We start from the raw sequence: 18,355 nt of genomic DNA on the forward strand, positions 1-18,355 counted from the left end.
ATTACATGGGTTGCTGGAAACTGTTGTCAGTGACAGGGATGTAACCTTCACTAGTTCTTTTTGGAAAGAACTATTTCGCTTATGCAGCACAAAGTTGTGTTTCAGTTCATCTTATCATCCACAATCGGATGGTCAAACGGAAGTTGTTAACCGCACCATTGAGATGTACCTTCACTGTTTCACCAGTGATCATCCGAACAAGTGGATTGACTAGTTATCTTGGCCTGAATTCTGCTACAATACAAGTTACTATTTAGCTCTCAAGTCCACTCCTTTTGAAACAGTGTATGGATGTCCTCCTCCTCGATTGTTGTCATATCTGCCTTAAAGTTCTCCATTGAGGCTGTCGACACTGTTTTGAAATCAAGGGATAAGATGCTGCAATTATTTCGCCAAAACTTGTAGCGCGCACAATAGAAAATGAAGCACACTTATGATCAGTCTCATCGTCCATTGGAATTTCAAGTGGGAGATAAGGTTTTGTTGCATCTCCAGCCTTATCGTCAGAGTTCAGTTGTAAAATGAAAAAGTCAAAAACTTTCAGCCAGGTTCTATGGCCCATTTGTGGTACTGGAGCGCATCAATTCCATGGCTTATAAGCTGGATCTTCCTGCGGACTCAAAACTCCATCCTGTTTTTCATGTTTCCAGCCTTAAGCCTTATCTTATGGGTCATTCTAATTCCTCCACAGTGCTGCCATCAATTCCACCAGCTGAACCTATTCATCCTTTGGCTATTTTGGATCAGCGTGTCAAAGGGGGAAACCAGGAGGTTTTAGTCCATTGGAGTAACTCATCTCCAGCAGATGCCTCATGGGAGAATGTTCAAGAAATTCCAGTTAGGTTTTTGGAATTTGCGCTTGAGGACAAGCTTCCTTTGGGGACGGGAAGTAATGTTACCAAGCCTTTGCAGGTTTACAACCGTTTTAGTCATGGGCCTAAGTCTAAACATCCACATATTGAATTTCTGAATTAGTCAAATGTTTCAGTTATTTGTTTCAGTTATTTGCTTTTCATGATTCCTGTTTCGTAGGAGGGAGTTCCTCCATTTTCTTTCCATGTTCTTAGTTGAGGAGGGTGTTCCTCCATGTAGAAGTATTGCTCCTTTGATGTAGGAGGTAGTTATACCTCACTACTATATTTAAACAATAACATCAATAAGAACAGGAGGCTTCAAAAATCAATTAAGTCTTGACCACTTTAAGTCTCAAGGGGTTGCAGGTTCCCTCTTTTAGAGCCTGAATTTTCTGTCACCATAGGTCGTAAAAAGAAAACCCTTAACCCAAACACTCAAACACCTACCACACCCTTAACCCACAGACCCATAACCAGATCCGTAACTCGGGACCGTAACAGGCACCCTCCTTGTGTACCCTGGATTGCGATATATATCATAAAAGAATTCTTATGATTAAAAATATTTTATAAAAAATATTTATATCTAACTATGTTTTCCCCGAACGGGGGTGGGCTCCCAGGGTGCACAAGTCACAGGACCATGAGATTATATCAGTAATATTAAAGCATGCTTGGGGAGAGCATGATCCTCTTAAGGTGATTCCACCGACTAACGATCAATTGGTGTGCATTATGTTTGATATTATTTGTGGGTGCTCTAGTTAGCACTGCATAAATGGTGAATATTCAAATAGAAGAGTCTAGAGACATTTCGCTTGATTTATTAGGTTCATTATTATGCATCATTATTCACTGAGTTTTATACTCATTCATGTTGTATCTAAATTTTTCAGGAAGATACTCTTTTTCCTCTTCTGACGACTAGCTCTGTTCCTCTCCATCGATAGAGCCTTTAATATAAATTTTTAACTACCTTTGAACATCCTTTTGTGTTGAGACTCTATTCCTAAATTATGTATAAATAGTTCAACTTTTGCAGTTACTTTAGCGCTTATTGGATATGGACGGAAGAATTTTCTACTCGAATATTTTTGTATGAATTTAAAAATCTTTGTTGGTTCTTATAAATGAACAAGTCCATATATTATGACAATGTGGTTCGATGGTTCCATGGATGGGCCTGACTATGATTGTTGATTATGTTTGCATGTTATGGGTCGGATGTATGAATTGTATTTATTTTACTATTATTCTTGGAAATTATATAGATCATGGCACTTTTATATTTTATTATGAAATATGGACTTGAGCTTTATAAGATATTTGCTTTTGAAATATATGGGCCTGCTAAATGCTATGGATGTGTGATTGTGTGAATTCATAATTGGGCTTGATATTTGGGCTTAATAATTCTTAGGTTTACTACTGTGTCAGTGACCTTAGGCTTACCTTGATCCTAATGCCTATCTAACCCATGGAAATGAGTTGTCACAAATAATCTGTCCCCCTTCTTGAAATTATATAAGAGTTGAATCTCAAAGGCGTTACACTATTTCTTATCGTTAATGATTTTGATTTACCATTACTCTTAGTCAATTTAGGGTTTAATTTTTACTAAAATAAAAATTGAATGGTTCAATATCGATAAATAAAAGTTGAAGAGTTTAATTAGTAAAATTCAATAGGTTTAGGATCCTATAAATGATTGTGATGTGATGATAAATTTTTTTTGTTTTTGAAAAAAAAAACAAAGAAGAGAAGGCAACAAAATTGATAATTTACAAGTTAAATTCTATTCATGAATTAAGATATTACGAAAGGGCTAACGCTATAATTAATTATACTATGGTTAAATAATAGTGTAGTCCATTAGGAGGCATGTAGTTATTGAAGGGAACACTTAATATCTTCTCCTAATATCAATAGACTTACTAAATTTTTTCAAGGAGTATGTCTTATGTGTTCGTTGTGTATTTTCTATCTTATCAATAACAAAATGACTTATCAATTTGCCTTGTTTTATTTTGAAATTTCCATGATCTCTTACTCATAAAATGATTGGTCAAGAGAGAGTAATGTTAGTTAAATTAATCATCCAATGAAACTTTTTTTTTTTTAAGCAAAATCTTTAGTTTGATTTTATTGTAAGCTCTCATGAAAGATTTTGAATTAAATACATGTTTTCCAACATGTAGTCTGTTTTAGATATAATGAAATCGATTATTATAATTTTTATTTTAATTAGAAGGCCAAATGACTTAAATTCCTCAAGTAAAATGGTTATACAAAAAATCGTAGTACTCCTTTTTTTGAAGGCCAAAAATGAAACAATAAAACACTAATTTATTTGAAGATGGTGAAAAAATGCAAATGACAGCTGTGGGATTTGAACCCACGCCCTTTCGGACCAGAGCCTAAATCTGGCGCCTTAGACCACTCGGCCAAACTGTCCAATTGAGAATAAATGTTGCAATTAGCATTACTAATCAATTATAATGTTTTGTTCCTACGAATTAATAAAGTTTGGATTTCAAGTTAGAACTATATTATGTAGTTCTTTGAAACTAAAATTTAAGTTGTCCTGTGATAATTAATTTATTATTTATATATATTTATGTGTGCATGCACGTTGGAGGGAGGGGATCAAGGAGCGTTGGGTCCCAAATTCTGGCAAAAAAATTTTAATTATAATAAATTTTTATTGGATGAAAATTTAAAAAAAAATACAATTTGGTTATTTAACAAATTTGAACGTCCAATAAATAATTAAATAATTAAGTCAAAAGTTAAAGTTTGAGAATACTTTTAAACTCAAATAGGTAGAACAACAATTGTCGTTTTATTTATTTATTTTTTTTTTCATTTTATTATCTTTTCCTCTTTACTCTCTCCCCATTCCTTCTCATAGAATTCCAAAACAAGTAGAAGAATCAATGGTCCCCAAAGATCAAGTAGTCCCAAATCTCAATTTTTTTGTTACAAATTAAAGGTACATTTATTTTTTATTTTTTTTTTCTTTTCATGGATTTTAATTTTAATTTTTTTACTTCTATTTGTGAGAAAATTGATGTGTATTCAGTTTTATATTTGGAAATTTAGGGATATGTAGATATTTGGAAATTAACAGATAGTTAAATTATATGAATCTGATAAAGAAATTATGACATAATTTTATCAATTTGCATCCAATTAGCACACAAACTCTTGAATATTGGAAAAGAAAAAAAAAAAAACTATATTCAATTGTTTCTTATTGACAAACACAAGCAACACATATTTGGAAACTCTCTTTAGTTTATTCATAGTTATTTTATGTTGTCTCCTTACTATTGTTATTTCCAAGATTTATTAATTAAGTGTTTCGCATTTTGTATATAAATTTAATGATTTTAATTTTTTTTATTAGGTTACAATATGTTGAAATCAACAACTATGGATTCGTGTTTTAATAGGAAAGAAAAGAATCTTAACAACCCAAAACTTAGTGAGCCAATTTCTCTATTGAATGATGATAATTGTCCAAAATAGCCATCATCCATAGCTCCAAAGATTGATCTTTCATAATGTACAAAAATTGATATTGCTTCATTAGATCCTGGTTTATACTCCCAAATTTTAGATTATCTGATTAACCACAAGACATAATTCAAAGAGTATATATTAAAGAGAAAATTATGATTTATTCCTATAAAATATCAAAATTAATACGCATGTTCTTATGTTTTGGAAAATACATTAGTATATCCTTAAATTTTGGTTATGTTAGACTATCCTGTTCTTCTATCTAATTTCTCCACTTTTTCACATTAAGTCAAAGCAAAAAGGTAAGTCAATTGAGAGATAAAGGGAAATTAAAGGAAAATTATGATTTTATCCTATAAAATATCAAAATTAACTTGTGAATCCTTATATTTTGGAAAAACTAATTGTTGAACTGTCACCACAACCGCCACCGTGCATGGTGGTTGAAAAATTAAAATGCAACCAAACCCAACAAATCACACACCAAAATATTCAAAATTTCATGAGATTCAAAATATGCAATCAATTTAAAATATCTTTGAACTATTTGATCGTAATAGGCTCAACAACTGCCTCATTGAATGGTGGTTTCCCTATTTCTATCTAAAGCCTCAATAAATAGAGAGAACAATATTCAAAAAGTGATGATAAATCAATTTTAGCTCACCTCAGTCCCTTAAAATCAACAAAGTTCATTGATGGTTGATCAAAAATCGACTGGAAAAGGAGGCATAGTCACTTTTTGCATATTGTTGCCAACAAGAAGAAGGAAAGCATCCTCCCATAATATTTTTGCCTTTTCCTTAAGCATTTAATGGAATACAAAATATGGATGAAAGGATAAAATAGTCTAATGAAAGCAAAATTTAAGGATATATTAATGTATGTTCCAAAAAACAAGGATACCCAAGTTAATTTCGATATTTTATATGGACAAGATTGTAATTTTTTCTGTATTAAGTTTGGACCATATCAATATCTTTTATTTGAATTTGTATATCCATTTTTTGGTAGTCCAAGTCATTGTCATAAGTTTTAATTTTACATGTTTGCTAGAAATGTACAACTTGCTATTAAAGATGAGATTGATTCTACTAAATTTTACTTAATTGTTTATGAAGCTCGAGACTAATATCGAAAGTGCAAATGACTCTTATTATGAGGTTTGTTGATAGAAATGTATATGTAAGAGAAAAGTTTTTGTATCTAGTACATGTTAAAGATACATTTGCACTAAGGCCAAATGCATAAATATATCCATGTACTTTAAAGAAAAAACCTTGTGGCACCCTGAACTTTACGAGTGACCTATTATGGCCTTGAAGTTACGAATTTTACTAATATTGTATCCCTCTCTATACTAATAAAAACATTTTTTGGTGTTTTAGTATTGGCACAAAGCATAAATTCATCCCTGTACTTTACGTAAAGAATCTTGTGGCACCCTCAACTTTTACTTTGACCTATTGAATACTTCAATTTATAAAATGGTATCAATTAAATACTTCAACTTGAAAAATTATTCTATTGAATACTCAAACTTTTAAAATTAGATCAATTAAACACTTATTAGATAGTTAAAAAAAATATGAAAATTATTGTTCCAAAGATTATACTAACCATATATTAAGCGAATATCTTGCACTTAAATACTAAAAACACCAAAAATTGTTATTATTAGTATAAAGAGGGATACCATATTAGTAAAAAACTTGTAACTTCAATGACATAATAGGTCACTCGCAAATTTCTAGGTGCCACAAGGCCTTTTCCATAAAATGCAGACATATATTTATACATTTGGCTTTTTGGTATTTACGTATAAGATATTCACTTAATGTGTGGTTAGTATAATTTTTAGAACAATAATTTTTATATTTTTCAACTATTTAGTAAGTGTTTAATTGATCTAATTTTAGAAGTTTGAGTATTCAATAGAATAATTTTTGCAAGTTGAAGTATTTAATTGATACAATTTTATAAATTGAAGTGTTCAATTAGTTCAAAGTAAAAGTTTAAGATGACACAAATATTTTACGTAAAGTACAAAGATGAATTTATGCATTTAACCGTTGCACTAACTCTTAAGAAAGAAATTTGCAATGTTCTATCTCATTATAATCTTAGTACTTAAAATACATGGTCAAGGTTATGATGGAGATAGTAATATGCATGGAGAATGAAATGGTTTGCAACATCTATTTCTTAAATATTGTCCTTATAAATATTAAGTATATTGTTTAGCTCATCGATTTTAATTAGCTTGAGAAGTAGTAGATGTTCATGAATTTTTTAAAATTTCACTTTTGTTAGCAATATTGTTAATGCTTCTTCTAACACAAAGATGAGTTACAAGCTAAACAAGTAACTAAAATCACAAATTTAATTGCAAATGATAATCTTGATACTGTAAGATGAGCTAATGTCATAGCTTGCAACTGTGGACCGGACTGGCACTAGGGCCCAGGTAAGTTTAAGGTCCCTGAGGCCCGTAATAAACTTGAACCACACAATTCAACTATGTAAAAAGGATCCTAGGAACAGTAAGCCCATAACATTTATATATAAGTCAGGTAATCGCATATCTCTGCCTCAATTCAACATCTTAAATTAATTCATGACTCGGGCCTATTTACAATACTTAGCATATATGATATGGGCTAATTGGTCCATACATGCATTTAGATGAATAATTAAAGCATTCATAAGTCCATAGGTTAGTATAACCATACTAATACACGATTAGAGGCATATAAGTCCTACAATTGCCCAGTTCAATAATAACTGGAAGTAATAAAGTTCTTATATGAGAAGTACATAATTTAATTAATTAGAAATTTCCTTTTATAGCCCTGCGGGGAAAGATGTAGAGCTTTAGCCGACTCAACCAGAATCCTACTTCTTGAAAAGTTAAACAAGAGAGGAGTAAATTTTGTAACTCAGTGAATAATAATAAATAATGCAAAACACAGGTATTCACGTGAAATGCTTCCTAATATACTAAAATGAACACACAACCAGCCAAGCATATGACACAACATCAGCATCCATAAGTAATTACACCTTCAAATAATCAAAAAAGTGGAAATTGGTCAGTGGCGTAACCAAAACCCCCGACAAGCGTCCTCACACATGACCCGCCCTCTCAAACATATGCACTAGGGAGTCGATCCCCCATACATGGCCGACCGGTCTAATCCTCACTTGACTAGCCTTCTCAATTTTTTCCATCCTCTCTTTTTTTTCCATTAGCAACAGGAGGTCACCTTGTGGTTTATCCATATCAATCATACATAAATGCACGCTGGGGCACCAATCTCCCCATACATGGCCGACAGGTATCGCGGACCGCCCTCACAAACTTGTGGTGACCCACTTCATCCCAATCCCACAAAAACAAGGCACAATAATTTTACAGCATAAGTAATCAAACAATTCATTCAGCATGTTGCACCAAATCAAACATTAATATGTAAATATAAAAATATAAAAATATAATTATATATTGATAATAACATAATAACATAATAATATAAATATATAAAAATAAATGCTAAGTTATATATATATATATATATATATATATATATCTTTATATGGTAAATAATATGTGTGTGCAAATGATGCTATGCACTATTTATTATTAATCACAGTGATAGAGAAAAGAAGAAGCTCTCGCTTGGATTTTGACTTGGAGGAGCAGTTGACGAACCCGGATGATAAAAAAAATTTAAGAATGCAAGGAGAGAGTTGAATCAGACAAGGACTAGTTTAAATGGAGAATTAAAGAATTAATCTAATAAATTATCTACTAATCTAACTACTATAACTAGACTAGATTATATCGAAATTTCGGCAGCACCTCTCCTAAAAATTGGACTATCCACCTGTTCAAATATCAATAATTTCATTAAATATTAGTTCAATCCACACAGTCCATCCGTCAGGCAATCAATCAAATCAAGTTTCCATCCTCCTTTAACCTCAACATCAACATTCAATTATCACAACCATTTTATATGTACATGTATGAGCATATATGTACGAATAGCTTCCATCATCAATTTACAAATTAAATAAATTTCAACTTGTCCCAATAATACTATTAACCATCAACACTAGTAGTAGCTAACTAAGGATTTAATTCCTAACATACTAATTGATACTTCAAATCATTAACCTTAAATCAAGAACTCAAGAAATAAAGTAAGAAGGATTTAATTATAGCTCACCTAGTTAAGAAATATGACGGAAAAATTGAATATACTCGTTAAAAATGACACGAAACCAACTTCATGTTGGGTTTGGGTTCCCTTCCTATATGGTAAAAGCCCATATTTTGAAGTCCACTAAACTAATTATTGTTTTACAATATTGCCCCTCAACTAACAGCCATATTTTTTATACCTTCGGCTGCTATTTTGATCGACACACACATTCAAAACAGAGTGAGAAAAACAGAAAAGAAGAGGAGAGGAGAGGGTTTTTTCTGCACAGCCCCATCCAGCACCAGCCATCGTGTTCTGGAGATTCCAGGAGTTCCAACCGTTGGATCTTTGTGATTTTTGGATATGTTGTTCTTTGCTCTTTGCTCTCTGTTCTTGATTCGCACCGTAGGGATTTTGATTTGGAGGCTCAGAGATTGAGTTTTGGCTCTGAATCCGAAGCTATCCTGTTCTGCTTCCAGCTCTGCATAGCTTCATCTTCTTCAGCGTTTCGGCTGTCATCCTTTATCGGATTGAGCTGATTTTTGGTGAGCTTGTTCCTAGCATCCAACTCTTGATTCTAGTTGATCAGTTTAATTTTTGGATGAGTAGAACATTTTTAAATGTATTGAGAACAACAACTGTGTTTTGTGATTACTCCATTGTGTTGCTACACATTTGTTTTGTGGTTGTTTGTGGTATAGCTACATTTTTGGTGGTTGTAGCTTGCTGTAATTTGTAAGACAATATTTGTGATAGTGAACTTTATTTCCTTGGACTGGAGGAGAGGTCTCGTGGTTTTTATCCTTCACACCGGAGGAGTTTTCCACGTAAAAAGATTTGTGTTCGTGTGGTGAATGTTATTTTTGATTGTGCATGATTTGGGACAGATTGTGTTACTTGAATTTGTTGCTCATTGTTACTCCTAATAGATTCATTCAAGTGGGGAAGTTTTTGTTGTGAAGTTATTTTGTGTTACTTCCCATCACAGTGGTATCAGAGCTGCAGTTATTTTGTTGATTGAGCAGTTTTGCTTGTTTGAATTAAGAAGGTAAATATGAGTAAAATGATTTGTTTGGATGGCACAAACTATCACACTTGGAAAGGAAAGATGAAAGATCTTTTGTTTTTAAAGAAACTACATTTGCCTGTATTTGCTACTAGTAAGCCTGAGTCTAAGTCTGATGAAGAATGGGAGTTTGAACATCAGCAAGTATGTGGTTTTCTTAGGCAATGGGTTGAGGATAATGTATATAATCATATTGTTAATGATACAAATGCCAAAACTTTGTGGGAAAAAATAGAATCTTTGTATGCTTCTAAAACTGGTAACAACAAGTTGTTCTTACTTAAGCAAGCCATACGCCTGCAGTACAAAGAAGGGAGCTCAATACTTGACCATGTAAATGAATTTCAGGGTATCTTTGATTAGTTATCCAATATGGGTGTCAAGTTTGATGAGGACATTATGGGACTTTGGTTGTTGAATACACTTCCTGACTCTTGGGAAAACTTTAGGGTATCTTTGACAAATTCTGCTCCTGATGGTGTTGTAACTATGCAGTATGTGAAGAGTGGTGTTTTGAATGAAGAAGTAAGAAGGAGAACTCAGGGTGTTTCCACATCACAGTCAGATATTTTGGTTACTGAAAACAGGGGGAGAAGCAAAAGTAGAAGCCATGATCACAACAGTAGAAGCAAGAGTAGGAGTAAATCAAAATCAAGGTATAAGGGCCTTGAATGTCATTATTGTGGTAAATCTGGGCATATCAAACAGTACTGTTACAAGTGGAAAAAGGATAACAAACGCAATAAAGGCAAGCAAGAAAAGAATGGCAATGATGAAAATGGTGATCGTGTCAGTGTTGCTACTTCAATTGATTTGGCTGTTGTTCATGATGGAAGTATGATTAATGTTGCCAGCAATGAGGTTCTTTGGGTACTTGACAGTGGAGCTACACACCATGTTGCTTTAAAGAGAGAATTCTTCACATTTTACACTCCTGGTGATTTTAGAACTTTACGGATGGGAAATGGATCTGTATCCAAAGTAGTGGGCATTGTCAATGTAACTGTGGTGACCAACCTTGGTATGAAGTTGATACTTAAGAATGTTAAACATGCGCCAGATGTGAGGTTGAATTTGATATCCTGTGACACTTTATATAATGATGGATATGGCACCAATTTGTTTAATCATGTCATTGTTTATAAAGGCTCTTTGGTTGTGGCTAAAAGGTTTAGAGGTTCAGGTTTGTATTGGCTACTGACTACTATCCCTACAGATCTTGTGAATGCAGTTGAAAATGATAGTTCAACAGAATTATGGCACAAGAGATTGAGTCACATCAGTGAAAAGGGTCTGAATATTCTAGCTAAGAAGAATTTGCTTTCTGGTTTGCAAAGTGGAGAGTTAGACACTTGTGAGCATTGTTTGGCCGAAAAACAGAAACGGGTCTCCTTTAAACATCATCCTCCTTCTAGAAAAGAAGAGTTGTTAGAGCTCGTACACTCAGATGTATGTGGTCCTTTGAAGGATAAGTCACTTGGTGGTGCACAGTACTTTGTGACTTTTATTGATGATCACTCAAGAAAGCTTTGGGTTCATGTGTTAAAGTCAAAGGATCAGGTACTCGGTACATTTAGAGAATTTCACACTTATGCTGAGAGAGAAACAGGTAAAAAGTTGAAATGTGTTCGTACTGATAATGGAGGTGAATATTGTAGGCCATTTGATTCTTATTGTCGAGAGCATGGTATCAGACATCAGAAGACACCTCCTAAGACTCCACAGTTGAATGGCTTGGCAGAAAGGATGAACAAAACTTTGATGGAGAGAGTTAGATGTATGCTTTCAGATGCAAAACTACCTAATTCCTTTTGGGGTGAGGCATTGTAAGCAGTTGCACATGTCATCAATCTTACTCCTACTGTTCCTTTGCATAATGATGTTCCTGATAGTTTTTGGTATGGTAAGAAGCCTTCTTATGATCATCTACGGGTATTTGGGTGCAAATGTTTTGTTCATGTTCCTAAAGATGAAAGGTCCAAGCTAGATGCCAAGACAAGATAGTGTATCTTCATTGGCTACGGTCAAGATGAGTTTGGCTATAGGTGTTATGATCCTATTGAGAAGAAAGTTTATAGAAGCCGTGATGTGGTCTTTATTGAAAATCAGACTATTGAAGATATTGGCAAAGTGGAGAAACCAAAACCTCAGAATAACAGCTTGGTTGATGTAGATCCAGTTCCGTCAGCTTCAACACCTATTGCAGTTGATGTTAGAAATCAGGTTGATCTTTAAGATAATACTGAAGAGGCAGATGAGGTTGATATTCCTGTAGATGATGCAACTGATGATCAGTATGAGACACTTGAGGGACAACAAGAGGCTCCAGTCAGAAGGTCTACCAGAAATCATATTCCATCTACAAGGTATTCTTCTAGTGAGTATGTATTGTTGACAGATGCAGATGAGCCAGAATGCTATCAAGAAGCTGTTGAGAGTGAGGAAAAGACAAAATGGATTATTGCTATGAAAGATGAAATGCAATCCTTATATGACAATGATACTTTTGAACTGGTGAAGCTTCCTAAAGATAGAAAAGCCTTGAAGAATAGGTGGATCTATAAGGTGAAGCATGAAGAGAATTCATCATCCCCACGGTATAAAGCAAGATTAGTTGTCAAGGGCTTTAGTCAAAGAAAGGGGATTGATTTTGAAGAAATTTTCTCACCAGTGGTTAAGATGTCTTCCATTAGGGTTATCTTGGGTTTAGCTGCTACACTTGATTTAGAGATTGAGCAGATGGATGTGAAAATTGCATTTCTTCATGGTGACTTAGAAGAGAAAATTTATATGGAGCAGCCTGAAGGTTTTGTGGTGAAGGGCAAAGAAAATTATGTTTGCAAGTTGAAAAAGAGCTTGTATGGTTTAAAACAAACCAAGGCAGTGGTATAAGAAGTTTGAGTCTGTTATGGTTCAGCAAGGCTACAAAAAGACTACTTCTGATCATTGTGTTTTTGTGCAAAGTTTTTCTGACAATGACTTTATCATTTTACTGTTGTATGTTGATGATATGCTTATTGTAGGTCCTAACTCCTCCAGAATTATGAATTTGAAGAAAGACTTGAGCAAGTCTTTTTCTATGAAGGATTTAGGCTCGACAAAGCAGATTCTTGGCATAAAGGTCATTCGTGACAAAAGATGCAAGAAATTATGGCTTTCACAAGAGAAGCATATTGAGAAGGTACTACAACGGTTCAATATGGCTAAGGCTAAGGCTGTAAGTACACCTCTCCCTACATCTATTAGATTGAGTGTGAAGCAGTCTCCTTCTAATAAGCAAGAGAAAGAATTCATGCAAAAGGTTCCTTATGCATCTGTAGTAGGAAGTTTGATGTATGCTATGGTTTGTACTAGACCAGATATAGCTCATGCAGTTGGTACAGTTAGTAGATTTCTTTCTAATCCAGGTAAGGAGCATTGGAATGCAGTTAAATGGATACTGAGATATCTCCGTGGTACTTCAGGTTTGAAGTTGTGTTTTGGGTCTGAAAAACTTATGCTTTGTGGTTACACTGATTCTGATATGGCTGGGGATATTGATTCTAGAAAGTCTACTTCTGGATACTTGATTACATTTACAGGGGGAGCTGTGGCATGGCAATCCAGGTTGCAGAAATGTATTGCTTTATCTACTACAGAGGCTGAGTTCATTGCAGCTACTGAAGCATGCAAGGAGTTGCTATGGATGAAAAAGTTTGTGAATGAGCTTGGCTTTACTCAGGAAAGGTATGTTTTATTTTGCGATAGCCAGAGTGCTATTCATCTTGGTAAGAATCCAACTTTTCATGGTAGATCTAAACATATTGATGTGAGATATCATTGGATCCGTGATGTTTTGGATTCTAAGTCAGTTGAGCTTGACAAGATTCATACGGATGATAATGGTGCTGATATGTGAACAAAGTCTATACCAAGAATGAAGTTTGAAATATGCCGTTTGAGTGCCGGTTTGGGCACCTCTTCCACATAGTCGGGAAGGGGGAGAATTGTTGGGTTTGGGTTCCCTTCCTATGTGGTAAAAGCCCATATTTTGAAGTCCCCTAAACTAATTATTGTTTTACAATATTGCCCCTCATCTAATAGCAATATTTTTTATACCTTTGGCTGCTATTTTGATTGACACACACATTCAAAACAGAGTGAGAAAAACAGAAAAGAAGAGGAGAGGAGAGGGTTTTTTCTGCACAGCCCCATCCAGCACCAGCCATCGTGTTCTGGAGATTCCAAGAGTTCCAACCGTTGGATCTTTGTGATTTTTGGATATGCTGTTCTTTGCTCTTTGCTCTTTGTTCTTGATTCGCACCATAGGGATTTTCATTTGGAGGTTCAGAGATTGAGTTTTGGCTCTGAATCCGAAGCTATCCTGTTTTGCTTCCAGCTCTGCATAGCTTCATCTTCTTTAGCGTTTCGGCAGTCATCCTTTGTCGGATTGAGCTGATTTTTGGTGAGCTTGTTCCTAGCATCCAACTCTTGATTCTGGTTGATCAGTTTAATTTTTGGATGAGTAGAACATTTTTAAATGTATTGAGAACAACAGCTGTGTTTTGTGATTACTCCATTGTGTTGCTACACATTTGTTTTGTGGTTGTTTGTGGTATAGCTACATTTTTTGTGGTTGTAGCTTGCTGTAATTTGTAAGACAATATTTGTGATAGTGAACTTTATTTCCTTGGATCGGAGGAGAGGTCCCGTGGTTTTTATCCTTCACACCGGAGGAGTTTTCCACGTAAAAAGATTTGTGTTCGTGTGGTGAATGTTATTTTTGATTGTGCATGATTTGGGACAGATTGTGTTACTTGAATTTGTTGCTCATTGTTACTCCTAATAGATTCATTCAAGTGGGGAAGTTTTTGTTATGAAGTTATTTTGTGTTACTTCCCATCACTTCAAAGCCAAAACCCACTTCTGCTAGCGATAGCTTGGCCGGAGGAGCAGGCACTGGAGGACCAAGGGCTACTGGCGATGAGAGAAGGCTTAGTCTCACCGGCTTGTGGCTGATCTTGCCGAAAAAAATGAAAGGAAGCGATTAGCGGGCAAGTGACGATCGCAATTTGCTTTGCTGAACTAGCTGAAAATAATGGCAAAGAGAGAGAGAAAACGATGAGAGAGCAACATGGCAAGGAGCACTGGTCGACACGACTCGAGCTCAAGTGGCTAGAATCGCAGGTGGAGCTTGCATCGGCGATTACACAGCCTCCTGATTCTCTGCGACTTGCGCTAAAATCGATTGGAATAGGGAGGGAGGGAGAGCAATGAGAGGCAATGCTGGCGACAGGAGGAGTCGGTAATGGCTTGTTAGGGCCACGATCGGAAAATCAAATGTGGAAGTGGGAGGGGATGAGGTGCGATCGGGAAGGAGAGGAGAGAAAATTTGTTATGACATAATAGTCAGTTTTAGGTTTCTAGATGATTCCTATAGGCTAATGAAGGATTTGGTTTGAATCGTGGGTTTTACATGGTTTGTCAATTCTTCATTTGGTTTTCTAACGGTAATCATTTAGTTGTATGTTTGGTATATAAAATATATATTTGCATTTAACTTATTAAATAAATTCATAGAGTGTTAATTTTTTCAATTTTAAATATAATAAGTTCTATAATGTCATTAGGTTAAAAATAATAATTAAATTTTTAAATGAAAATTTTTGAAAATATAATTCCGGGTCGTTTTAGCTAATCAGATTGGAAACTTGACAAGGACCTAAGCTACTAGCTAGGATTCTCATTTCAATTCCATTGCAATATAACAAGAATGTCTGGTGCAACTTGCTTGGTTCTTCAAAGCTTAGCTGTTGATGGATTCACATATTTGTGATGTTACTTTTGCTATTAAGTTGTTGATGTCCTTTGATTTTATACTTATTTTACATATGATGAAAGAGATTATCGGAATTACTGATATACTTTGTCAAACTTTACAACAAAAATCTCAAGACATATTAAATGCCATGCATTTAGTCACTAATACGAAATTATTGATCCAAAAATTAAGAGTTGTAGGTTGGGAAGCCCTACTAGAGAATTTGATATCATTTTTTAAATAATAAGATATTATATTCGGGATATGAGTGCACTTTTCTTTGACATACACTACAAAAAAATGCAGTTTTGCGACCACCCTATTTCGATTGCAAAATTGCGATGATGTTGCGACCACTTGCGATGAATGTTAAAGTAACAGAGATTTAATATTCATAGATGGATTTGCGACCAATCTGTGACATATTTAGTGACGAAATTGCAACCGACTGAATATCCATCGCTAATTCTAGCGCTAATAACTCTCGCAAGTTTGGTTTTTATTTTGCGACCACACGGCAATGAATTAGCGACCGAATTTACGACGGATGTGCGACCATTTCACAGTCCATCGCTAAATTGCGCGCTGCAGTTTAGCGCCAAATTTAGTTTCTGTTTTGCAATGGATCAATGATAGATTTGCGACCGACATTTGTGACCGATTATTTTCGTCACAATTCAGTCCCAATTTGTTTGCTTACAAAATGACATCGTAGGATTAAAAATTACAATCAATTTTTAATAAAATGCGACCGATATGTATTAGGGCTTTATAACCCCTTGGTCGCGATCACAACTCGCCTCTTCTCCCCCATTTCCCTCCCTTTCTAGCTTCTTCTTCTTCTCCATGTGGAATCATCAGTCGCGGGTCGCTGGTTGCTACCCCTATCACTGAAATTCGCCCCTGTCACCGAAGAAGCTGGGTTGTCCGCTTGGTCAGGTAGGTGTTACAATAAAATAATTTATAGCAATTTTTTATATTTTATTTTTTTATGTGCATTTTGGTTTGTTTTTTATTGTAATTTGTTTTTTATTTTGTGTGATTTTTGATTCATTTTTTGTTGTAATTTTTAATGGATAATATATATATTTTTATGTAAATAGGATTTGTTGAAAATTTTGATGAAGTTTTTAAGTTTTGTTGTTTATGTATTTGCTTTTTTTATAGAATTTTTTTGTTGTAATTTTCTTTGTATTTTCTGTTGTAAAATTTTATTAATGAATGGATAATAGAAAATGACCTTAAATCTGAAAATTGTAAAAAATAATGCACAATTGTTATAAATAATTGTAATTTATAACAAAAAAAAAATAATGAGTGTAATTTATAACAAAATTTAATTAGTGTATTTTTAAACAAAAGTCAATTAGTCTAATTTATAAGCTACAAATTAGAAGTCATAAGAATATTATTTAAGTCAAATTAATTATAAGTCTAATTTTGTTAGAAAACACTTTAAAAATATTAGAAATAATTTTAATAAACCATATTTATTTAATAAGTTATAGTATGTTATGAAGAAAGTTTCCAATGAAGTTAAATCATAAAATTTATACTAATCAAACTAAGTATTGAAATATTTTATACTAATGAAACTAAGTATTTTATACTAATCAAAATTTATACTAATCAAACTAAGTATTGAAATAAGTTATAGTATTTGAAATATTTTATACTAATCAAACTAATGAAATACTAATCAAACTAAGTAGTATTACATGTAAATAAAAATTTGATTAGTGTATTGAATCAATAGTAGTCTAAAAGAAAAGGAAAAAAAAAATAGGGATGATAAGTGGATAGTCAATTGAAATATTTTATAAAATCTAATTTGCGATGATGTATTGAAATTTATTTTTTGAAATTACTTTATATTGATTTGTGTTTTCATTTGAGTGGAAATCACATGAATGATGCTTTTAGTTGGAGGCCTAGTAGTGGCCATTTTGACTTTGGAGAATGTTGGAATGATATAAAAGTGTTTATGTGAGTGTGTTTTGACTTGAGATTTGATTATGTTCCACTGAAGTGCTGCCGAAATTTTTTTAAAAACTGAATAAAAGGAATCGTACACTTACTGATATTATAGTAAATTTACATATATATAGTTAACCTTAGTTAGAAATAACCTTAGTAAGTTTACATATATATAGTTACCCTTAGTATAGAAATAACCTTAGTAAGTTAGAATGTAAATGAAACATTACTTTTGGTCTGTTTTAAGGATGATTTAGGACTAATGCAATTACATAATTTTCCCTTTATAAATAGAGTGTTCATTATGTAAAAAATGCGAACTAATCGAGATTGGATGTACTGGAGGTACGAGGTCAATGGGATATTAAGAAAAGAATTCTTGTAAGGATTGGAATCATTTATACAGTTTGTAGTTGGTAATCCCAGTTGTATGGATGGTAGTAAGTTGAGGTGTCCATGTAATCACAAGAAGTGTCAAAATAGAGCCTTCTTAGACGTCGATACAATTAAACTTCATTTATGCAAAAATGGGTTTGTAGAAAATTATTACGAATGGATACATCATGGTGAACCTCGGGTTTCTAGTGGGTCAGGCCACTCTATTTCTGTAAGTTCAAAAAGTCAGCTTTTGCAATTTGAGTATGGTAATCGATGTGGCTAGAGCAGAATTCCATTGGGACAATATAGAGGAACCACCAAACTATGAAGCACAACAATTGTTTGACATGCTAAGTGCAGCTAATAGTGAACTGTGGCCTGGATGCAAGAATCATTCAGTTCTATCTGTAGTGGCACAATTACTGCACATGAAAGGTGTTACGATGATTTTGTGCAGTTATCAAAAGAAATGTTGCATGAAGGCCATTCGATGACGGATAATTTTTACCAGACAAAAATTAGTTCGGGGATTAGGACTACCATTGAA

General features: G+C 33.8%; 1 non-coding gene and 1 pseudogene across 1 annotated transcript; one reads left to right on the plus strand and one right to left on the minus strand.

Annotated features, from left to right (window-relative positions):
• The window catches only part of LOC149494741 (uncharacterized), a 28,162-nt pseudogene extending 27,129 nt beyond the window's left edge, over nucleotides 1-1,033 (plus strand).
• A 2,195-nt stretch (nucleotides 1,034-3,228) lies between these two features.
• TRNAL-UAG (transfer RNA leucine (anticodon UAG)) lies at nucleotides 3,229-3,308 on the minus strand. The gene has a single exon. It is a non-coding gene; the product is annotated as a tRNA-Leu (tRNA).
• Between the last annotated feature and the right edge of the window lie 15,047 nt (nucleotides 3,309-18,355).

The sequence above is a fragment of the Jatropha curcas genome, chromosome 7, assembly GCF_041381405.1.
Source record: "Jatropha curcas cultivar XTBG-Jc1 chromosome 7, XTBG_Jcur_1.0, whole genome shotgun sequence".
Classification (NCBI taxonomy): Eukaryota; Viridiplantae; Streptophyta; class Magnoliopsida; order Malpighiales; family Euphorbiaceae; genus Jatropha; species Jatropha curcas.